Here is a 25,721-nt window from a genome sequence, read left to right on the forward strand (position 1 = left end):
TGGGCAGTCTTTGTTATGAATGCAGAAAATTAAGGGGCCAAGTAGTAGGAGTAATAGCAGTAATGTAACAAAGTTGCTTGTATTGCCTTCACTTTTTTTTTTAAGGTTTCATGAGTTTCTGAAATGAGATTTATCTCATTTAATCTCAGAGTCGTTGTTTTCTTAGATATTCTCTGAAATATTGCAGAGTCTCACTCTATCTTCAGGCCTAAGAGTTAAACAGTATCATGATTTAGTTTAAAACACTTGAATAAACCCAAGAACTCTCCCAAATGGCACCATTAGTGTTTCTCTATCAATGTAAATAATACAATCCTCTATTACTAACATCATAGGGATGGGAAAAAGAACAAACCCAATACTTGCAATGTAGGATGGTAAACACAAAGACTTGTTACCTGCTGGCCAGACCTCTCATATGGAGATGATGATTACCTTCCAATTCTGGCTATAGTCAGTGTGGTTTTGGTAGAACATTTCTCTTGCTACTCTTGCATCTTCTATGCCCAGCATAACGTCTAGGCTCATAAATTTATTAACTAATAGGTTGCAGTTCAGGATGGTATCTCAGTCATAGTTTGGGTATGCAACACAAGAGTGCTCTGAGTTCACAAACAACTAGAAATTAAACTATTAATTAAAAATAATTGAACTGCGTACCTTTATTTGTCAACTGTTACCTGACATGGTTTTCCACACATCGGAACGACCAAAATTCTATGACTTCAACTAAAAAAAGCCAGTATCAATTGTATTGGAAGCAGAAGCATATGCAAACCTCCACTGGACTTGATGTGCTGCTTTAGTTTGGGTTCCGCAGGCACAAACGGCCCACTGCTTCTCAAAGGCTTCAGTCAGAATTCCTGCTGCTACATATTTGAGATCTGAGGGTTTTGTTTTAGACTTGCATGTCTTATACAGGATTTTCCAGAACCCTTGTACAGCTTTCCATGGGAATTCCCAAGGGCTTTGAGCTTAACCTCTCTAAATCTTATGTAGGAGAAACTTATTTAGAAACTCTAGTTTAAGTGCAACCTCAGTGAGCACATCTATCTTGCTGATTCAGTGCGTTGCAACAGGTCTTAAATGCAGATTTGCCTTGCATTTACGAGTAGAATCTTGCAGTATGAACTTAAGAACATCATAAGAGTGCTTGAAGAGGTGTCTCTCTGCTGAAGCACCCCATCCGGGATGTGAGTCTCAGATCCTCCAGCAGCTAACTCATTATGAGCATGCAGTGTGCATTCAGAAACGAGAAGTGGCGGAAACCTCATTGCTGGTACAGGTACAACAAGGATATATGTGCCTAGAATCATAACGGATCTCAAGGTCATACTTGGGTCCTCCCCCTTTCACAGTGCACAAGTCAATAACATATGGGATGATAGACAAGATCCAAACACTTTTCTCCAAGCACGTCTCACAAAAGTTCAAATTAATGACAATGCCAGTACCCTGACAACTTGTTCTATGTATTTCATAACTAGATAATTACCAACATATCTAAACAGAACTTTTCACTCTTTATGGTTCTTACCCTTCTTTCTTAATCATTATGGTCAACATGATCATCTCATCTATTAAAATCACCTATAGCCCTCACATCAGTCTCCATTTGGAGTCCTCTATGGAGCTCCTCCTATCTGCCATGTTCAAATCTGGCTATTTCTTTCTTTGGGATATCTTTGTTTCGTACTTTCTCATTTCATCTACACAAATGAGATTCCCTTGAAAGTGCTTATTTCTTCCCTATATTGCAGCAAAATACCTTTCCATGAACTTGATCAGTGAAGTCTGCACTGCTCATCTCCATCCAAAACAACTTTGCAAAAAAATGTTGTGACTATTTAAGTATGTGATTTCTTTCTTTGTGCCTAGAAAGTGGAAGACCCATTACAGAGGAAGACCTATATGCCTTTCACAGTTCTACCATCTCTCTCCTTTCACTAGCAAACTGTCAAATCTCACATTGAACTGGCAAACCACCTTTATCCTTTATCCCCAATTGCCGCGCAAGGTTAGAAATAATTCTCAACAAGCATTAACAAAAGCAATTCGTTATTTTCCTCTAAATCTCTCCTCTGTCAAAACACATAAAAATTCAGCAGCCCGCTGACGTACTCAGATCAGTGAATATTACGCTGACCAATATTATCTTATTGCCTCTTTGCAATACACTGTAAACATTTCTTGATTCTTGCATTATACTTGAACATTAAACTCTGTAGGATAAAGTAACACTTGTTCTGATCCACAGCAATTTCTAGCATATTTTATTAGGATTTCTAAGTGTAGTTTCAATACACACAGTATATATTAACTAAGATGATGTGTAACAGAGCAGGGAAATAGTTCACTCCAAAGCCACTTCATACACTGACAGAACATCTCCAAACATGAACTTTAAAAGCAAGATTGAGATTTTACTCTTAATTCATATTGTTTAGAGGGAAGACATAATATATTTTAAAAAAGCATATTCACGTAACGAAAATGAGTCTATCATCAAATTGAAGAACAATGATACAAAATATCAAATTATCTGTTCCAATTTTGTCTTTCAGTCTGGTTAGTAAATACTCTTGCTTCAAAATCAAGAACAACAAAAACATAACAAAACAAAAATCCCAAAATACAATCTCCCAGATATCTTTTCAGTATCTTTTTAATTCAAAGCAATTTGAGATTTCTTTGACAAGCTTTTTGTAAGTATTTATATCTCACCTTGTGTAAGAGCAAACAATCTTTTTTGTTATCATAAATTGATACAAAATTATGTTTAAATTCTTATGTTTTTCATAAATTTTAAGAGTTAGTAACACAGTGAGGTTTGTAGTTTACTTATACATCATGTAAACTCAAATTAGAAATGCTGTATTTCAAAAGCCATTTTTAAACAACAGTAGGAAAAAGTTTTTTTAACATGCTAAAAAGGCTTTCATAATTGTTTCTATTTCTTTCTCTGCAGACTTGCTTTTTAAAAAACTGGATTATCTAGGACTAAGGATATTTGAAGGTGGAGTTTCTTTACCTCAAAAAGAGCACTAAAAACTCGGTTAAATTACTCCTTCTGCTGTTAACCATAGGGGAAAAAAAAAGGTGTGAGACGTGAAAACTATGAATATGTGACGATAACTCCCCCCCCCTTCTGTGCTTTTATCCCTTGTCCCACAGGCTACAAGAGGCTTTCTACTTCTGAATTCAGGAGACAATGAAAATTTAAATATTTATTAGCAAATAAATACTAATATGTGATAATTATTTGCATAAAATAATTTAAGCCAAAACAATGCTTGTATGTTTTTAACACATAACACAGTTATTCATTGTTACACATGGATAATATGTTTGTACCTCTGTTTCATTCTACTTTTTAAAAATACTAGGAAACATTTATGTTTAAAGCCTGAAATTTAATCTTTGTATGGTGCAAGTTTGCCCTAGTTAAAAAGATGGGTACATCTGCAAAAGGTAGCAGGATTGCCTGCATTTTTTTCCATTAAAATGGCAGATATGACAACAACTTATCTCACAAAATGACCCATTAGTTGGGATGAAGTTCAGTTCAATCCTGTGACACTTAGATGGTAAATACTGGACCATATTAAATTTCCACTGACAGATATTTCCTCAAAATTGTAATATAAAGGAGGGAAAGCAATAAAGTTGCTATTCCAATCTCTTTCAAAATTCTTTATTAACACTGTAGAGTTCCTTTTCTTTACTAATTTAGGATATGGAACAGAATCATAGAATAGTTTTGTTTGGAAAAAGGGATCTTTAAAGGTCATCTAGTCCAAGCCCCCTGCAGTTAGCAGGGACATCTTCAACTAGATCAGGTTGCTCAGAGCTCTGTCCAATATGACCTTCAATGTTTCCAGGGATGGGGCACCTACTGTCTCTCTCTGGGCAAACTGTTTCAGTGTTTCACCACCCTCAACATAAAAAATTTCTTCCTTGTCTAAATGTATCCTCTTTTTGTTTAAAACCATTACTCCTTGTCCTGTCACAACAGGTCCTATTAAAAAGTCTGTCCTCCTCTTTCTTATAGGCCCCCTTTGAGTACTGAAAGGCTGCAATAAGGTCTCCTCAGAGCCTTCGCTTCTCTAGGCTGAACAACCCCAACTCTCTCAGCCTGTCTTCATAGGAGAGGTGTTTCCATCCCTCGGATCATTTTGTGGCCCTCCTCTGGACTCACTCCAACAGCTCCATGTCTTCCTGTATTGAGGACCCTAGAGCCAAACGCAGTATTCCAGGTGGGGTCTCACGAGAGCAGAGTAGAGGGGCAGAATCACCTCCCTCGACCTGCTGGGCCACACTTTTTGGATGCAGCCCAGGATACAGTTGGCTTTCTGGGCTGCAAGCGCACATTGCTGGCTCATATCCAGCTTTTCATCCACCTGTACCCCCCCAAGTCCTCCTCTGCAGGCTGCTCTCAATCCCTTCATCCCTCAGCCTGCATCAATACTGGGGATTGCCCTGGCCCACGTGCAGGACCTTGCACTTGGCCTTGTTGAACCTCATGAGGTTCACATGGGCCCACTTCTCGAGCTTGTCTAGTTCCCTCTGGATGGCATCCCATCCCTCAGGAGCATCAATTGCACCACTCAGCTTGTCGCCTGCAAGCTTGCTAAGGGTGCACTCAATCCCAAAAGGTCCCAGAAATTGGGACCTTTAGCTCCCACTAAAATTTTCTTTCAAGTTTTCAGTTTGTCAGCAGATTTCACATTCTTCTGAGATAAAGTGATGCGGAACGCATATTCAGGAATTATATATTGATAGGTTACAACAAATGCTATCTTCTTATTAAAACTGTTTGAACATTCAACTTGGTATTCACATCCAATGGAAAATATCAGCAACTCACAATGCTGACATCACAAATTACATAGCATGTTATATTATTTTCATTCTGATACAAACAACACATAATGAGATTTACACAGAAAATTTTTGGTAACTATGGTCTGAAAGGAAAAACACATAGTATACACAGAAGAAATGTGAGAAGTGTTTATATATTGTCTACTATCTCAAGATATATTTACAGCATTTACTTTTCTTAAAAACTCTTTTGATAGAGAAATAAAGAACAGCACTTCTAGAAAAGAGTATCCTGAAATGGTATAAACATTTTGAAAAATAAGAATCTTTGCAATTTTCATGTGTGTTTCATGTAGAAATATTTACAGACATTATCAAGACATATGTGCAATAGCTGCTTTACATTCTGCTGATCTATTTCTAGGTTTCTAATCAGTATCAGACTAATTTATGCTCAAATTTTCTGAATCACAGGAATGTTTCAGTCATTAAAATTCATTGTAAAAAATGAAAAAAGTCAGTTTAACTCTTTTCATATTTTAAAACATGGTTAAAATTTTGATTTTTTTTAAAAGGCAAGGATAAAAATTGATCTACTGTTACAAGAGTAAACCTAAAATAATTCTTTTTACTATTTGCCTTTTCTGATTTAACTGCTCATTTCTCCAGTCCCTAAGTCATGCAAAACAAAAAGAAAAAAAGGCAAGCATTTCTAGAAAACGTCTTAATCTGGTCAAAATAAGCCTCTACGGCTTTGGTCCACAGAAGCTGTATTAGTTTCCTGGGCTCCATAGTGGGATAAACTATTTCATGCATGAAGGGATCAGCATTCCTTCTTCTAATCATTGCTATTGTTAACCATTACAAGCTCTCTGAACATCTCTATGGATATCACAAGCTATCTTAATCATCCCTCAATTAATAACTTTATACTCTTGTTTCAGTTCTGCACTTCTATATATATTGTTACTTGAGGATTATACTGAAGCCTTAACTTAGTATGTTGAGATTATAGTAATTTTTCCACCACGAATACATTCTTCCACTGAAAGTGTTCACACAGCAGTTTCCAGTGAATAAGTGTAACAGCTTAATACAATGAGTAATCCTCTCCTAGTGCCATGACAGATGTTGGTGCCCCTGTCTGTTGTGAGCATTTTTTAACTTTAGAAGCAGAAATCATCTTCCTAAGTACTTTGATAAGCAATGAGATAGCTGATACTGTTTACATAAAAGTATCAGAAATCTCTGCTAGCAGCAGCTAACCTTTAATACTTCATAGCTGTATTTTTTATAGTCTGGGTTTGCTGGTACACTATATTACGGTCTTCTGAATGTAATACAGGTGTACTCACAGAAGAAAGAAACCTGGAAGTCAACAGTTTTTGCTTTGATATTGTTAATATTTTAACTCATTTGCCAACTCATCATACCTCTCTCCCTAGGTAGAAGTCATCTGTACCTTTCTAGTTGGCTTCCTGCCCACTTTTTGAAGATGATGGGAGTTAAATGGTAAGGTAAATGGAAAAGGAACACAGACCGATATCTCACTAGACCCGACTAGTGTGCGGCAAACTGTTTAGGAAAAGAAAAAAACTACCCAGTATCTGGTAGTGATGTTTGTGAAGAAAGCCCTGAAAATACATAGAAAGCGTAACTAAGAATGGAAGATCTTTGTAAGTCATCAGATAAAGAGTGGTACTTTTCTTAACATTGTAAGTGGACTTTGACAAAAAGTACGGTCTTTCGGGAGATAAACATATGAATGGCTCATACAAGGAATGGAACTTGGGCACAGAAAGCAGGGAGTCGAAAAGAAGAGATTGCCTATACAGCCCCTAAAGTAAAAAACATACGGGTGAGTGTAAAGATGGACAACCTAAGTATGAAGAGAATTATTATACGACATCACAAAAGTTGTCATGGAATAACAGGCTGCAAAACAGAAAAACTAGTTTTAAACTGGTATGGTTTTCAACTGGAAAGAAATATAATTTTAGGACAGTAATACAGTCTCACTAAGGTACAGCCTATGTTCAGAGATAAGTGGGTCGTAAAAAGAGGGACTCTGCAAGACTTCATACTGTTGATGGCTGCTCCCCGGCAAAATGGAAACACTATACAGGCAGCTTTCAGGAGTGGAATAACACAGAAAACTTTTAGTAAAAGTATGGCCTGCATAGTTCCTAGATTGTTAAAAGGTATTGTGTAAAGTCACATAAAAAATTACAGAGAAAGAAAAGCCAAAATCACCATAGGTGACTACAGATTAAAAGATTATTATTGCGACGCTGGTAAATACACACACCTAAGTTATCTTTTGTCATCTGGTTTGCCTTAATCAAGAGCTAAAATTCATTTATAACACTGTACACAAATGCCATGTTATATAAGTATCATATGCAGCTTGCACGAAAGAGTATACATTAAAATGAAGAACAGCAATTCATGTAATGGTCAAAGACAACCAATAACAAAACCACCAAATTCCAGTTGTCAAACATAATTTACTATGTATATTTCTTCTCTTCTCTGTTAAAACAGTAATTATTAAAACTAAAGTGATATGGGGGAGTGTTTAGGACTTCTTATTAAAAACTCTGACTTAAAGCAGTGTCATTTAAGCTTAAGGTTAAAGAAAATCATGTAGAGATCTCTGCGCGATGGCTAGTGACTTTATATCCTCTTGTCAAACCTCAGCAGTTTTATTTGTAATGATACATGCCGGAGAAGGTTGGAGGTTAAAGTTGATAGGAGGGCCAACAGGAAAGTCAACCAACTTCTTTCAAAAGATTACAACCTTTAACATATCAGGATCTGTCGGCAGTTACTGCTAACTTTGTAAGTCTACATTTGTACACTCTTCTGTGAACTGATCCCCAAACTCCAAATCAACAGGATTATAAAACCTCCCTCTTACTACTTTCCTTCCATTATTCCTTCATAATTTCCTTACTGTTAAAACTATTAATTTAGTTTTTGATATTATATCAATGCTTAGCACTTAATAGTTTTCAGAAGAATATTAACAGGTAGATAAAATTTCTTCATTTTCTTTTGCCTAATTTTCTCTCTTATCCTGAAAATTGAAGAAGGATTTCCTAATCTAGGAAATTTGACACTAAACATAATAGCAGCACAGTTTACTTGACTAAAGCTCTTCATATTTCCCTTTCTCCCCTTATTTCAACACCCACTTTGCGTCTTAAAAAAAAAAAAGTAATACAGATAAAAATAATGATAAATAAAATCACACAGAAACATTGAATAGTTGAGGTAAAAAGGGACCTCTAGAGATTGTCTAGTTCTGCTCAAAGCAAGGTGAATGAGAGACAGTTGCTCAGGGCTTTGTCCTGTCAGGGTTGAATATCTCCAAGGATGGAGACTCACAACCTCTCTGGGCAGCCTGCTCCAGTGATGACAGCTCTCACAATAAAAAAGATTTTTCTTATGTTTCAATAGATTTCCTGTATTTCAATTTGTGTCCATTGCCTCTTGTCCCATCACCAGGCATCACTGAGAAGAACCGGCTCCATTGTTTATACTGCCTCCCATCAGGTATTTAGGTACATCAGTAAAATCCTCCCTGAGTCTTGCTCTTCTCCAGGCTAAACAGCTGAAGTGTTCTGAGCCTCTCCTCATATGAAAGATGCTCCAATCCGTTCATCATCCTTGTGGCCCTTCACTGGATTTGCTGCAAGTTACTGTCTCTCTCAGTACAATTGCGGATTTATGCTCTATCTAATCACTTAATCTGAAGGACCAAATCATCGCACAGGTCCAAACTAGCACTAATGGCTGCTTTCTCCTTAGTTGCACTGAGGACAGTGCACATTTTTCCACTGACCTCAAACAGAACTGGACCTCTGCTAGATAGACTGGATTCTATATAAAAGATGATAATGTTTATTTATGGTATATGCCTGTGATGGCACACGATATAAAATGCAATGGTAATTTTTTTTCAGTTATATGTATTTGATTTAGACAATAAACACTTTTCCTACACTACATCTGAAATGTTTAACTTGCAGGTGTACAGAAACCAGTCTACAGTTATCGATTACTGCAGTTGTACGCTTTGCATTTTAAAGTGAGTAACTTCAGAAACTCTACACACTAATATTATTGCTGCTGCACAAGAACAACATAGCAGAAAAATTTATTATGCTTAACTTTTATATTTTATACAAAGGTAAATACATATCTATGTCAAATTTGGTTAAGTGTCAGACTTGACTTTTAAGGTTCTCCCACTTCTCCACTCCTTTCAAAACCCAGAGAACATTTGGCAACACAAAGATCCTACATTCCACATCTCATACCATTTAGCTGTTGCTACAATTTTAATTATGCAAAACTCAATGGGCTCTAATAAAATCTGACTGGGTAATTAATACTCTAAAACCTACAGTGTGAGCTACTGAAAGGAATGTTCTACACAAACTCCCTCATGTCATAGAAAAGACTCATGCAGCACAGTGTATTCCTCCACAGGTAAAGCAATATTCCACAATGTTAACAGCTTTTTTCATCCTATCTGCAACTAACAAAGAATCTTAACATATTCTGTTGTTAAAAAGTTAATTTTTCTATTAGTTTCAGTTCAGACACATTCACTCATACGTATCATAGCAAAACCAAGGGGAGAGCATTATAGTAGAGATATAAGAAATATTTACATCAACAGCAAGGCACAATTTCAAACTATTATTTTACTGATATGCATGAAAAGGACTATGATAACATTACAGAATTATGTTTAAATGTCATATTGTAGTTAAATTTATGTAATTCAGACATACATACGTACACTCATATACACATATATATATTTTTGAGGTAAGATCTACCTTATGATGCAGATGTTTCCCAGAGGTTTGCACATGAAGGGGACTCTCCCACCATGCCAATTCCACAGAACCAGCCTAATTTTGTGGTTTGTTCAAGCCAGGGAGAGGGCAGACGCTGAGCAGGCTAAGGATCTTAGTGCTATTACATCCTACTGGTCTCATGGCAATTAAATACTTTAAAAAAAAAAAAATCTACAAGTAAAGTATTCATTTCCAGAGCTCCACATAATGATTTTACAGAGAAGGGCCAGAAAAGCACAGGACACAAAAGACAGTATGGTATGCTTTTACAACTGGGAAAGTCTTTTCCGTACAGTGAGAACACAGTTCTCTGAACTTGTTCGCCTGGACATTTTGCAGAGAAGCGTGATTTGAGTGGTAGTTTGACATGATTTGTATTTTTCCTAGAATCCTGTCCTTTATCTCTTAACACAATCCAAAAAAACATCTGGAACTTATGTTGTTTTCATAAACGTTTTATGCCAAAGCACAGACAGTATTCCTGAATTCTTTTTCTCTTCCTTGACACACTGTAAATAGTGATAAGAAAATAAAGTTATGAGAAGATCTGTGTGTAGGCTAACACTTTGCTACAAGAATAGAGATTTTCATAACAGAGTATATTAATGCACGTGTATCTGTAGCATCTTCTACCCTGAGTTTCAAGAAAACATTTTATCAATTTTGACCTTGCAATATTTTGATGAAATATCAGGCTTTTACAGAGAGTGAATTTTAAATATAGAAGCAACAAGTAATTTGCTTGGGAGTACAAAGGAGATCAATGATGAAACAGAGATTCTAAGCTAATTTATAGCCATTATAGCTTATCCTGTCCATTGTCGCCAGGCAAGGGTGAGAATCAGTTACTAAGAATCATAAAAAACATAACAGCGTTGATGAAGATGAGTATTCTATCTTAGTCATCTTATTATTTCCATCATGAAACCCTCAGCTTGTACTGAGGCTAGATGTGTTAACTATTGGGCAAACATGTAAGTAGTTAAGAGTCTGCCCTACAAGAAGTCAAGTTAAGCTTTCAGCCCTCCCATAATACACATTTCTCTCTTGAATGTTGCATTTTGAAGTATGTAACAAAACATCTACTCTACTGACTATCATCAGTAGGATACATCTTTAGATCTAGGTAATATGATTTTTAACAAAAGAAAAACATTTTAAAAATAAAGTCATTACATACAAAAAAGTAAAAATTACTGTGCCAAAAATTACATACGATACAGTAACACTTTTTAGTCAGTGAGAGCTCAGCATGCTTACCAAAGGCTACAAAATCCACTACAGAAAACCAGTCATCTCTGGTATGACACATGGCAACAAAGTCATAAGAAACCAACTAAATAAAATTTTAGTGAGCAGGAAAACAATCACTAGTAGGAAGAGAAGGTAAGCAGACAACATTGACTGAGCATCTGTTTGGACTTATGAGTCCAACAGAAGTGATCCAAACTAATGATTCTGCAGGAGCCCCATCAGCTGCAGATTGGAGAATATCAGATTGTAGACTATATTCTATAGAACATTATCACACCTAACAGCCTTTCCACACCAGGAGGGGTGAGTGGGAAGAAAGAGACACAACCAGTGGAAAACAGAGAGAAGTTTGACAACAGCATGATGTGAGGCACTTCCTTCTCAAAAACATGCACGTCAGCTACAGAAAGGTTGCCAAAGCGAATTGTGCACGTGCTCTGCAATCTCTTGTAGTTTGGGTAGTTCTGAGGCCTCAAGTCTCAGGAAAGTCCAGCAATGAAAAAAGCAGTGAGGCATTTTGAGCAGAACAGTGCCACACATTTGTACATTTTCAGCAGTATCTTAGCTATCTTTCTCACACAGTCATTGCCCAGTGTATGATACAGAAGTGTGCTATTCATTTGTGCTCCAGTTCAAGCACATCTGCAAGCAGACAACGAACCCTCATTTGTCTTAAGAGAAAAAACCACCAACTCCAAGAACAGGGATGATTTTCCATTTCTAGGATCAGTAAACAAAGTGAATACTGATACGAATTTAAAATCCAAACTTAATTTACTAGACGATATAGCAAGACCCTAAATATTGAAGTCAAATTTTCATTAGGAACATGTTTTATAACGTACTTGGGCAGCAATTACTACTACGAACCTGGTAAGAGTTCTAGCATTTGCTGAAAATGCACTTTGGTGAAGTTGATTTATCTGTAACGGACCCTGCTACACAAGACAACTTGCATGCAGATTCATTTGGTACGCGGCTACAACAAACCAACCGGTCAATGCAATTGATGCGTGTGCACCAGGGGTGAGAGAAAACAACTTCCAAAACTTCTTCAAGAAAGCATGAGGCTAAGCAAAGGAGAGTCTACTCCTAAAAGACAGCAGTCAATGCTGTTTATACGCCACTGCTTATCACATGCAAGTTAATTTTAAGTTGCTCCTAGTCTGCCAGAAGTGGTATGATTCAGCAGTGCTGAACAAGCGCTTGACTAAAACTTTTCAACGCACCACACTACCACAAACATTACTAGTAATTCAACTTCTGATTACATGAGAAGACAAAAAAGCAGAAATTGGAATATACTTTGAAATGTATTTTCACAGTATGTAACACAGACACCTTTGACGTGTAGGAAGCCTTACTGACTCTATCAAATAGACAAATGAACTTCTGCCAATATGCCCGTTATATGTTCTGTTCGTAACTGTGATAACACCATTCTACATTAAGAAGCTAAATATCCACTTTTTTTTTTTAAACCCTTTGTTAAAAGCATAACAAATGAAAAAACTCCACAAATAACAATCACTCAGCTAAAAAAACTTAAAACATGCTCTAAAATGCTATCCATAGTCTGTGTGTTAACAGCTAAAGGACAGACATATACACACACAAAATAAAGCTATCGTTGCTGTGAGGACTGTAGAATATTTCACAGCTATTTTTCCTCTTCCTTGGAAACATACATTACTCTTAACACAGTAACATCCTGAAATTTATAACATTTTGGATTTCTTTGAAATGAAAAGTCCATTTATTGTTTTTTAATTAAATCTATTTCCCCAAAAGGTCTTTAAAGGCTCTGCAAACTACCTTGCATTTTATTATTGCTGACAGTTATCTAAACCACGCTTGAATGCCCTCTTTATCCTTTACTGAACAATTGAAAGATCATATGCTAAAAAGACTTCTGCTTTCTCTTCTTCTAGCCCTATAATTAAGGCATTTTAATACAGTTCTTCATAGTCATTAAGAGAGCACAATGTTAAAAATTAATGAAATGAGACAATTTTGAGTTTAACAACCATAAATACATACAACATAAATTTGTCTCAATTGTGGTTATGAAAAAAAAGCCTCCTTGAAATCACATGATGAGATTACCGAATTGTCAAGATTTGCTTTTGCTGTCTAAGGGTACTTAAATGATGTATGGTAGCCTGACAATACTACAGTGCTGTTACACACCCTACAAGAGAGGTAAACATTTCTGTCCAATGTTCAAATTCCATTGGTTTTGGTATGTTTTTGTTTACCTTATATATATGCCTATAAAAAAGTGGTATTGCTGGATGATGCTGAAATGGGGGAGGAACGGAAGACAGAAAGCAAAACAAAGACATACGAAGGAATAATATCATAAGTCATTGTAAAAAACCTGACATATAATGTAAAATACCACTATAAAATAACCTACTTATATAGCAGTAATTAACTATACTTCTAACAGAACAAACAAGATTTTCTTAATTTGGATTTTTTCTAAGAAACAGAGCTTACTACATTAATGTATCACATATTCTTGCAACAGACATGTTAATCAAGTATATTTTTGTTTATTTGTGTTTTTTTTTTTTAAAACTGTGAAAGGAATTCAATATTCCTAAGTACATCATCGTCATTTCTATATACACCAATGACATATAGGGTGCAACTTACCATAGCCACATTATTACTGAGCATTTCCAAAAGGTGTTACTAATGAGGCAAATTATACAGCTTATGTTTTAAAACCAGTTAAGTTTTTGAGGTATAAGTTCTTAACCTTTCTCAAGTAAAGGTTGAAATGACACAGTGCAACCACAAAGCAAGAAGATTATGGATTTTTTTTTTCCTTAAGAATAGACATACACACAGAAAAAAAAGAGAAGCTGCTCTCCAGATTTTTTAGGGTGTCAGACTGTTATATTATAAACAACCTTATTAGTCCTTTATAATTACAATAGGTACCTCTGGACAAGATCGAGCAGACATGACAAATGCTTCTGACTTCTTTTTAAATCGAACCTGGAAGGTCATCGCTGACAAACAGAATGCTATACATCTGGGGCCGTAAATTGTGAAAGCTAATAAAAAGGTAAGTTTTTTGATATTAAAAATTAAAATTATTCTGTTCAGGCTTTTCTGTATAAAATCAAGAATAACAGGATGAAATAGTTTAAAAAAAGGTAAGGAGCTAAAGAAAAAGAATCCTTACAAACTTCATTATCATACTTTTTCTTTCAGCAGCAGAACCTGTATTTTGGTATTTATGCAATGTCTTTAAAGTAGTTGCTTAATTTACAAATATGTTCTTAAGGATAATTCACTCCAATGTCTGCATTTACTTTCTTCCCAGTATTATGAGAAACTGTGGAGAGTTAAAAAAAACAATCAGTCTCAAATACTATGGGACTTGCTGTTATCCTCAAATCAAACACAGTAAAAGGATAACACACTACCGTGCATTTTTCCTAACATTTTTATTTTGTTTTAGGATCATTTAACAGGACTGGTAGTTTTGTATTAAATATTAATTTGTATGGAGATAAACAGTAACTTAAGCGACTGGAACTGGAAACCAATTGATGGATCTCACTTTTAAATCTCATATTTCAGTTTGGAGAGGAAATGTAAAGGATTGAATTAGAAAGCTGTAAAACTCGTGATGAGAATTAGTGGTACAAAAACAAAAGAAAATGAGACCTTCAGTTATATTCCCTATAGTTAGGCGGAATGAAATTGTAAATCAACAAAAGATTTGGATAGCACTCAAATCAACCAGCTTTACCTAATATAAAGTTCTAACAGAGCACTGAGCATACCATTTGAAACAATATGAATAAGTATGAAATATGATGGTCTTTAAAAGAACCATATGAGAAGCAAAACAGTAAAATCACAAAATTCAAGCAAGGAAATTTGAACTGAAATGTATGATGGAGCAATTAATACCTAGTTTGACATTCTAAGTGGTCAGTTTTTAAAGTAGACACAGAAACCTTAACCTATCTATATATGCGTGATAAATGAGGCATTTTGTGTCATTACACTCCCTAAAATCACTTTCTTTAACTGCTGATGGCTTTTCTCAGGTCTAACCTTTTCAAGCTTCTATCAGAGTGCTACATTTTCACTTTGACACATACGCCAGTTTACAAATCTGCAGCTGATTAACTCTGGACAGAAGCTCACTGCCATCATTGTCTTCTTCAAGGTTTGGGTTACAGCTTCAAGCGTTTCAAAACTCACACGCATCTTGGGTGCCAGAAAATCTCACTTAATGTACTGGGCTGTGGTGCAAAGGATGTATGATGTTTTTTCCTTTTGAAACAAATAAATGAGAATATACTTCAAAATTACTCTTCTACAGAGAGCCTGAAATATGTATACTTTTCATTATTTTAAAATCAAGTAAATAGTACATTCCAAATAAAGAGATATAATAAATGTGATGAATTTTGCATAACTTCATAATTTAAACAAACTTGGGATCAAATCAACTCGATTATACGAAAAATGTTGTGGTCAAAGTCTCTGAGGTAAAGAACAATAAAAAGTTGAAAAAATCTAAATATTGCAATGTAGTATTTATGATATTACAAAATACTGGCAATTATATGCTGATCATGATCATTGCGGTTAAATTATTTTTAGGATCCCTTGCTAAATTCCTCTCTGAACTATTTTGTAAATTTCAAAGATTATAAATTGCAATATCTTGATATTGTAAATTTCAAAGATTCAATTTCAGCATTACAGCACTTAGAACAAAAAATGAATTTAACCATTATAAACTCAGAACCACAATAAACCAATAGCGAAAAGAAATACAGGAAATAATGTTTTACCATGCATAAGTGAACCCAAGATTTCCAGAACACTTGCTTTCTGTAGGAGCTAAAATGAAATTACGTATTTGCATGAAACACTCAATTTTTGCTAAAAACAGCTGATAAAATAGTCCAATAAACCTCATCTAGATGTCTGTCTTCAAAAACATGTTAACTTACTGTACTACACCAAGAATGAGAAGCTAGCAGTACAGTAATTTCTGCCTTAAGCAGTACCAAGACACAGGCAAGAATGGGTAGTAAAGCTTTAGTCTAAACACCTGCATTTTCACTATTTTTTAATTTAAAAACGTGCAGAATATAATTTAATTCAGATGTATTTCATCTATTGAAACAAGCAGTGAAACATTCATGGAAATGAATTTACAAGATGTATTATCTAGACACTGAAACAAAGCTCAAGTTTAAAGAAATCTGTCTTTAACAATATGAGTCAGACTGAAGAAATTTTCATGTTGGTTATGTGACCACCGGAAGCCTGTACTTCAGATGGTATAGTTTTGAATAAGAGCTAACTAGACATCAGACCTAAATAATGAACCTGAAGAGACAGGCTTGGACCAGACAAATAGGAATGTCCGCAGAGGATCTTGTGTGGTTCATTGTCTCTTGTTGGTAAACAACAGATCTTAGAAAAATAGTGGATGAAGGACAATTTTTTTTCAGTATCACAGCTAAACCAGCCTTGCAATGTAAACATTTAAGGCCATCATAAAAAAATTAAAAAGTTCTTATTTTTTCACTAACAATGTCACACATCCAAAAATCTGTGCAGTTACACTTTGACAATTCAGTACAAATCTTGGAATGTCTGTAGTATTCATGAGAAAGGCATATGTATCATTTAACAAAAAGACACTGATTTCTTGATGTTCATACAAGACTAGTGACAGATGAGAGCATGCTACTCAAACCAGAAGGAAGACAGATGCTTGCTATTTTGATTAGGAGAGAGAAATTAAGATCCCCTTCCTAAAGTAGGAGAGAAACATTCTAAAATTATACACACAAATATATATGTAAGTTTGTATAACACATCGTCTATGCATAGGAGTTTGGTACGTTCTCAAGTAAACATGCTACAAATACTAACTAGAATGCCAATTTACACAAGGTCAGAAGAAGCCACACAGAGTAAGGAAAATCAAACATTGGCTTTGATTGATTCCAGTTAATTGCTTATGAATTTATATATTCAGAAACAATTTTGTCTTTTTTATATTAAAACTCCCCAACTAATGAAAGAGAATCATTTAACCTTTTCTCTTTAATTTGTTCCCTACTGCCTCAGTTCTAGGTTCAAATTACACTTATGTGAAATTACACTCACGTGATTTAAATGTGTGTAAAATAAATGTAAACATTACTGAAAACAAAAATATAGACTGTTTATGTGGGATATAACATTGCAAGACAAGTGTGGAGCTTCAGAACCCAAAATTCTGTTTAAGTTTTACATTTCTGATACTCAAGTCATCTTATTTCAGTGTCCTGCTTTATGTGTACCCAAAATGTATCAAACTAATCCTGGTGTTTAACAAGAACTGTTAAACATCAAGAACTTTGCTTAGTGAGCATGAGAGTCACAACTGCTCTCAGTTGAGACAGCCAAAACTTTACGCAGTGGCAAGGTCCAATGAAACTCTTCACAAAGTACTTGTCAAATAATGGTAACATCCAACTCCTTGAAATCCCATCTTTCTCTTTCTCCTTTAACCAGGAAGTAACTACAAAGCAGATCCCTCTGATACCTTTTCTATTAAAATTCTGCAATGGATGAACAACTTTTGATAGCCTCAAGAAAGTACCCTGGTCACTCTGGTTCCGAGCAAAGAAAGAAAAGCCACTTCGCTAACTGGAGAATTATTCATAAAATGTACTTGCTTATACCTTGCTGTAGTTATGAAACCTACAAATAAAGTACCAAAAAATGAAAATACACTGTAATCCTGAATAATTGTTTTTTAAAAAAATGAGTCCCCCACATACAGTTTTCAAGAATTTACAAGAAGTATTTTATAATCTATAGAAAACTATGTAATTGAACATAAACTGGTGACACCAAGGGGGAAAAATAGATTTGAATTAAAAATATTCTTAAAGCAAAAATAATTTTATTATTTTAAAAATAAATTTTACCTGACGTTTTGAGCAGAAACACATTCCAAGTAAGCGACTACATAATGTCTGTTTGAAGTGTAGTGCTTAAAAAAAATACACTGACACCAACAATCATTTTGCTGTGCTACTTAGAAGCCCTAGTAAGTTGCATCTTCTGATGTGCTTAATGCAACTTATCCAAATACCCGGAGTGCCTTCTTTAATGCAAGATTAGTATCCTGGCAAAGCAGATTCTTGTGCTTTGGAAACACAAATCCATATTGTACAATCTCCCAGAATAAACAAAAGGGCAGTTCCAATATATGTTTCAGTCTCATCTTTATTTCAGAGAAACTGCTCTCATAGAGGCTGAACGGGAACTTGGGAGTCCACAGTGACACTGTATTTCTTTTTGCCTAAGCCAAGATTTCCTAGATAGAAGGAATTTGTGCAACTGTGCGTAAATGTGACTGCTGTCCATTAACTGGCCAGGGACTACCGAATCTACTAATTTTACACCTCAATTTTCTCTTAGATTGTGTGCTAACCTCGCCAGTCTCACGTTTTTATGTGCTTTATTTACTGTGAGTCCTATCTGTAATGAGCTATTGACATTATCTATTTTTCCTATATTAGTATGAATAGTTTTATATTCTATATATAGCAGTTTATCATTTAATATACTAAAGGCTGCTTAAGACACAACTAAATTCCTCCACCTCTTGGACCTTTTTTGAAAAATTTACTGGATGCCCAATATATAATATATATCAATAGCATGTGAGAATAATTTTTGCAACTCTGATAGTTAGAAAGACAGATAACTCAATTATATCATCTATCAAAATATTCAGATGTATAAGAGGCTACTAAAAAGATTGATGACTGAGAAAGTCCACTGATTCTCTAGCCATCATATTCACACATTTGGCTAGACAACATTTTTCGCTGCCTTCACAAGCAAGCTTCATTACCCATCACTCCACTGAAAAGAGTTTATTATGAGGTTGCCATCTTGGCAAGACTATTATTTAGATGATAAATGTTGGGGGAAAAAGTGTGTCTAGATTTTTTTTTTTTTTAAGATGAGCTTTTTGACAGATAAAACAAACAGCATCTACATTTCTAATTAACTTAAATTTGGCATATACAAATACAGGTCAGTAAAGCTATGATATGCTACTAGATTATCTTCTGTCTGAATCTTGCCCTTAATTTGTAAAATGTAAATTAACTAATTAGAAGAAAAGCAGCATTATTTGTGACAAAATGCTTCTTCTCCTTCTTTGCTTTCTGACATTTATGATCAACTGTAGTCCTTCATTCTAACTTCTAATAGATGGATAATTATGCTCATACTAATTTATTAGGCTTTTAGTATTTTAAACCAAATGAAAACTTCAGATTTCTGAAGGCAAGGAAGCACAACTCACTGCAACATGCAGCTAAATTACATACTTGCCAGCTTCACTTCATTTGCAATATTATGCTATTTACATGTATATGTCGCATGAATAGATATGAAGGTATTGCTTTCAATATTCAAATACCTGACTCAAACGAAAATCTCTATTACTATTCTTAAAATTTCCCCAAAATCTCTGTATCCTTTCTGTGCATGATGCATAGTAATATTAATATACTTATGCTTTGCTCATTAGTACTAAGAGTTAAATTTTGCTTTATACTCCCACTTCCCTCCTCAGTTGTCATTTGAAATGGATTAGACTAGCAAATATAGAATTACATGAAGGATGGGGAGTTGGCCATTCTTGAGTTTCAGCCCAGAAACTTGACTTTGTTAAATAAAAATATATGATATCATAGTTTACAGGAAGAGATTCTTTTCACTTTGATTTGGTTTTAACTATTACTAGGTAGATAAAGACTCAACACTAAGAAATACATTGAAAATGTCAGATGTAAATGTCAATTAAAAATTACAAGGAATTCTGAAAGGTAAGGTCTGTGGGGGGCTGACATTCTTTGACATAGTGGAGTGTCTGCAACCAGGCCTTTGGCAGTATAGCAGGATCTATGCTGTCAGCTCTTATCGTACATAAACTTAGATGCTTGTCTAATCTGAATGAGAAATACCAGGAAAATTGGAGCTGAAGCCTTGCAGTAATGTGGATGGAAGCTGAAAATGCTCTATCTGCATTACATGAATCTCCTGTGACATGATAATATTTAAGACAGTCCAGAAAAATAAGGAAAAAAATAATTTAAACAAAGCTATGTAGTGTTTAATTTACTACTTTTTAAGTTGAGAATGTAACAATCTAGTAGTAAAAGAGGCTTAAGCAATAGAATTAAGTTACAATGAAAATCCCGATTTCATGTCCATATTAAATACAATATCTAAGGAGAACAATGCATTAAAATACAGAATTAATATCAATCATTCAAATGTAAATGCTAATATGAATACGGTATGGTCTGTTCTTTCTTTGCTTTGGCAAAATTAGTTTTGATTCAAAATAAAACCTACAATGCTCAGTAAAACAATTAACATTATAGTATGCTAGGCATGAGCCATGGTCTCAATGGAAAATGTCTTCATGCTCTGTTATTCAATCATGTTGTTAAAGAGGGTATGACACTGGTAAAATCAAAATCATTACCTTTGAGCTAAAATAAAAAATATTTTTCATAAACCACATGTTGATTTTTATACTGTTCATGTGTCATTAAATATAGAGAACAATAATTCATGTCAAATGCTGCTGGAAATAAGTTAAACGTATCTAGAACATTTTTGAAAGGCAGAAGTATGCCTGTATATCTGTATGTGTGCGTGCATAGGTATGTGTGTGAGTGTACACAATATCTCTGTTCGTCTCGCAGGAGAACACAGAATTTTATCATCTTCACAAATTAAACTATTGAATCAGTAAACTAGTGGAAAATGGCACTCTTCACTGCTTTTGATTCTCTTCCTGTCTATAAACAAATGTAGCTTACTCAGGGCTACTAACATTTGCAAGCTGGCATGGCAAATTTTTAAATGATTTTTGAAGAAATTTACCTATATAGTCCTAAGCTGCAAAAATAATAATAAACTCTCTCTTTCATCAACATCCATTTCTGTTTAAGATTAATTTACTAATTCAAGTGAAGCCAGGAGGAGAGAAAACGGAGCAGAGCAAAACCCAGCATGTGTGAAAATCTACAAGCATTAGATAGCTAAACAAACCCTAAGTCCCTCAGTGTTGCAATAAGGTCAAAACCTTTCAGCATTGTACCAGTGTGTCAAAATATGTCAACAAACCATCATACTGCAAGAAGAAAAATGACCTTTCAGTTCTTTATGTTTGGGCTGCCAATGCAGCTTTGGATACTGGGTATGCATGAACAGTTTTCCTAGCCACTTGACGAATGCAACTCCCAAGGTTTCCTCCAAGCCAAGTTGTTATACCGCTGGCTTTCAATTCACCAGTACAACTTTTTAAATCATTGCAATTGGAGAATATTGATCTTGTTATAGAACAGATATCCATAAAACCACAGCATAACTCCCTCTTCCTCTACCACCTACAATCAGACAACAATTATTACTTAAAACTGTCTTCATAGTAACATGTCAAACCATTTTAAACAGCTGAACAGAAAAAAATGTGTATTGTTCTGATGTTCTGATTCAGTCTTTGCTCACATATGATTCATCCTTATAGCCAACTGCAAACGAATTTGAACAGAACACCTTCGTCAAAAATCCCTAAGAAGACATTGGCTGGGTTTGTGACTGAAATACAACCCTTTACATTTTCTGTGTTTGCATTTATCTGAAACACCTTTTTTCAATCTACGGAACTCTATGATATTTTACTATGACTATTAGTTGTAAACTGAAATCTCAAGATCAGATGTAATATATTAATTAACAACACATTTAATAGTGAATGTAGGCTTCCAAACAGTGTGGTTATTATTTTTAAAATTACTTATGGGAAACTTGCTTTTATTTTTCTTCCCAAAAAGCAGAAGCATAGGATTAACAACAATTAGAATACAAGCAAATGGGGAAGGAATTTAGTACAGGGATAACATACCATTCTTATTCAAAGAGAAGATGAAATGCTTCTCTTTCACTATGTGAAATTACCTTTAGTTTAATATCAGTGTCAAACATGACATTTTCCTACGGTCTTCCTCTCATACAGTAAAGTTTCTTTAACTAATAACGGCATCAAGCTTTCTCTTGGGACTCTCTAGAAATTACATTCCAGAATGCACACACCCTTAGCCAGGCTTGCAGAAGACAGAAAATGTGAACTGCTTTATTTGAGTTTATATCTTCTTACAGCAAGTCACTGACAGTGCACTCACTTACTATTTGAACCATGTGTTGCTGACCTCTATATGCCTCTCCAAAAACAGCAGTCATGCCTATCAGCTCTGACTAGCAGACTTTTAGAGCCAGGACCCCACTCTTTAATTTGTTAGAAAAAATATAAAATTATACATTATGAAAAAAAAAAAAAGGAAGAGGAGCATTCATTTAAACTCTAAAATAATTTACAACATGTTCTCAGATCCTGTCTTAAAGTGCAATCTGTGTTCCTTCCTGTTCATGCTCTCCAAATTACCTTTGGTCACATAGACTACTAAACAGTTTATATCCTCACGGTTACATGAAATACACCCATGTAGGCCAGTGAACTATGCAAAGTGTGGTATCTACTACACACGCACAAAGCAATTACATTTTGCACATGCAGTTGTCTTGTTTACCCAGTAGCAGTGAAAGCTATAGCCTGCCCAGTGGATGTCGCCACTTTGGGGGAACAAACATGCTGAGGGAATGGATTCTATAAGTACATGAATCATTTTACACCAAGTTTACTCAGTATATAAAATAGCTTTTTTCTAAAACATCACTCTGCAAAATCAGTCTGGGAATATGCAAGACCAAACTTGCCTTTTCCTGTTTCTTTATATTGAAAATTCTCAATATCTAAACAGCATCTTAAATTACAACTGTGCAAACCCCTGACAAGGTACACTTTGTACATTTTTAATGTGAAGCTTAATTTGAAGATGAGGTTGCAGTGCAGCACTGCAACCGAAAATTGCTTAACAATACCATTGATGTATGAGCCATAAAAAACCTTGCTAAGCTGTCCCTGCAGAACTCAGAGTAATAAAAAGGTGTTCTTTTGCACTGAGGTGAACAGACATGGTTGACTGCATCTAGGGAGCTGTTCTGTTAAATGAGAAAGTGCCATTTCTTTCCTGTCAGTACAGACCAATTTAAGACACTCACAGATTTAGTTAGCACAGAGTACAGGATTTAATGAAATACACACATAACAGCAAACAAGCCACAGCTATGTTCAAAGCTTTCAGTCAGATTGTGTGCAGAATTAAACTTACGTCTGTGACAGATGTGAGAAAAAACACTAGAAACTTTCTCAGTCTCTCTTTCCAGAGAAACAAAAAAACCCGCTGAATTGAGAAGGTATAAAGCCTCTCACTTTCATTCCTTTCAAAGTATCCAGACATGTATTTCTATCCACATCTAACAGGTGACGTTACAGGTCTTCTCTCCAATTTCAATTCGGCTTTAAGTTCAACCAACAGATGACGTTTATAAAACCCTAAACTATCAGCTAAGTATCATGATATCTCTATTGTGAACTGATGCTTCTTCTCCAAATCATTCCTCCTTCAAGAAGAGAGGAGACACCAGGTGTGGTGAATTGACTGGGTTGGGTCTCACTTGAGAAGTCCTTCCATAGCCTAGTTAAATCATACAAAATTGATTCACCGTTTGTGCACCTAGACCTATCGATAGTTTCAGAGAGCAACGAAGTTAACCGTCTAATCTACATGCAACCTAATATAATGAAACAAGTGTTCATTAACCCAACTGTCATTATACCAGAATAAGCTGCAGTAACTCAGAACTCTGTTCAGAAGATGTTACGATACTGTTAGTTTGGTCAAGCAGTACCAAAATTAAAACCAAGAGAATTTTTCTTTAAAAAAAACCCCCTAGAAATCTGCCTAATTTCCATAGTTAACCTATCGCCAAATTCTGAATTTAGGGAAAACAATCTCACTAAGGAGATTTCTAGTTTCCTTTCTAAAACTTTCCTGCAGTAGAGTATCTTCATTCAACAACTGACAGTCTTCCTGAGGTTCCCATTATATTGATTCCAAGTTTTCCAAGTCACTGCTTTCTGGGATTGTCAAGTAAGAGCAGGTACTTCTCGTGCCAATCAAAAACATTGCTGCAGAGCATAATTCCAAACGCTGATGATATTATTCTCAAGATTTGGTTTCCCTTTCTCTGCTGCCTCCTATGGAATCTGCTTTTAAGGTATTTCCCAAGCTAAGGCTAGCTATTTTCACCTTGACATTAAATACTAACAGTCACCAGACTAGACTCTGATGTTGGTACACACTTTATTTGCATGTTCACACATTTGTGTCATCTCCTCCACTATCCCTCAGATTTCACTGATGCGTCCTTGTGCAGTGAGGGAACAGTGAGCAGCCTTCTAAATTTATGCTTTTAAAATACTTTTAAAACTTTCATTTACCTCACTCACTACATTGCTTAGAGTTCCACCCCATACAAAACAGAATTGAAGATGAAGCATTTCATTTAGGATTTATTTTGGAAGAAAAATCCTCAAGTGAGAAGACTCTAGTACCATGGAAAGACACATAAATATATACAATAACGACCTTTATAAGAATAAAGCAGAACTATTTTAACCATCTTTAAAAGAAAAGATTTTTATATCAATACCATCAACATGTTCAAAGATTCTGTCTGGCATACCTTATTTCCTTCCTTATGTTCCTGCAAATACCTACTACATTTTTTGGTTTGAAGATAATTGTTATTGCTGTTTAAAATGTAGATAACGCTAAAAAACCCCCCAGTTTTTGAAAAAAACAGTGAAACAGTATCATCCTAGATGCAATGACAATGAGCAATAAAGTTCTTTATACACAAGCCTGCTTAGTTAGACTGTGAAGATTTTATAACAAATTCGGCACCTTGCAGGTATTACAAAATCTTACAGCAAAATCTTCCTTCAAAGTCAGGTACCGAAAAAATTAATATATAACTTTGAGGCTAAAGTAACTTATTCTGTCATTTAGCATCACTGCAAAATCACCACATGTATCTGCTGCATATTAACAATTATGATGTGAATTTTTCACAAACATTTCACAAACATTCCAATTTCACATACTAATTAATGACATTCAAAATGCCAGACTAATAACATGTATTTTATTCACATGCCTTAATACAAAAATCACTAGTATTTTTTTCCAGTAACTTCTTTTAAAAATACAGTCCCATTTATCTATAAGGAAAAATAACAGAAACGTACCTGTTCCAGTAGCTCCAAAACTGGTCTTGCAAGTAGGCTTGGTGGCTACTTTCATCACCAAATGAGGCCTTGCTTTCAATCCAGTGAATTATGTGTCCTTCAACAGCTAGGGTGACAGCAGAAAATAAAGTGAACTTAACAGCCTGTAAGAAAGTGTTTGGAGATATCCTATTGACCCCCCAATTTACCACATAATTCATGCTTGCAACAGTTACATATTTGTAAAAATGCCTTTCAAATATGCACATAGGACAATTTTCAAAAAAAGTACCAGAAAATGTTTTAACGGATAAATATATCAATTTCAGTTTAATTACATCTTGTTCTAGATATTTGCATTTATTCTAACACAAACAGCGTAAAGAAAAAGGACTAGACTATGGAGCAATTGCATCTTTACTGGAATGCAGTTGTCAGATGAGGAATTGAAGACTTCTGGTGAATAACAAGAATGGTTAGCTAAACTGCTAAAGACA

At 35.0% G+C, this 25,721-nt stretch overlaps 1 long non-coding RNA gene across 1 annotated transcript in view; it reads right to left on the reverse strand.

The window, feature by feature from the left end:
• LOC147528602 (uncharacterized) overlaps positions 1–25,342 on the reverse strand; it is a 60,937-nt gene extending 35,595 nt beyond the window's left edge. Inside the window, exon 1 of the long non-coding RNA XR_015222222.1 lies at positions 25,246–25,342. This is a non-coding gene — a long non-coding RNA (uncharacterized LOC147528602). The remainder of the gene's footprint in view (positions 1–25,245) is intronic.
• Between the last annotated feature and the right edge of the window lie 379 nt (positions 25,343–25,721).

The sequence above is a fragment of the Tauraco erythrolophus genome, chromosome 6 (assembly GCF_009769465.1).
Source record: "Tauraco erythrolophus isolate bTauEry1 chromosome 6, bTauEry1.pri, whole genome shotgun sequence".
Classification (NCBI taxonomy): domain Eukaryota; kingdom Metazoa; phylum Chordata; class Aves; order Musophagiformes; family Musophagidae; genus Tauraco; species Tauraco erythrolophus.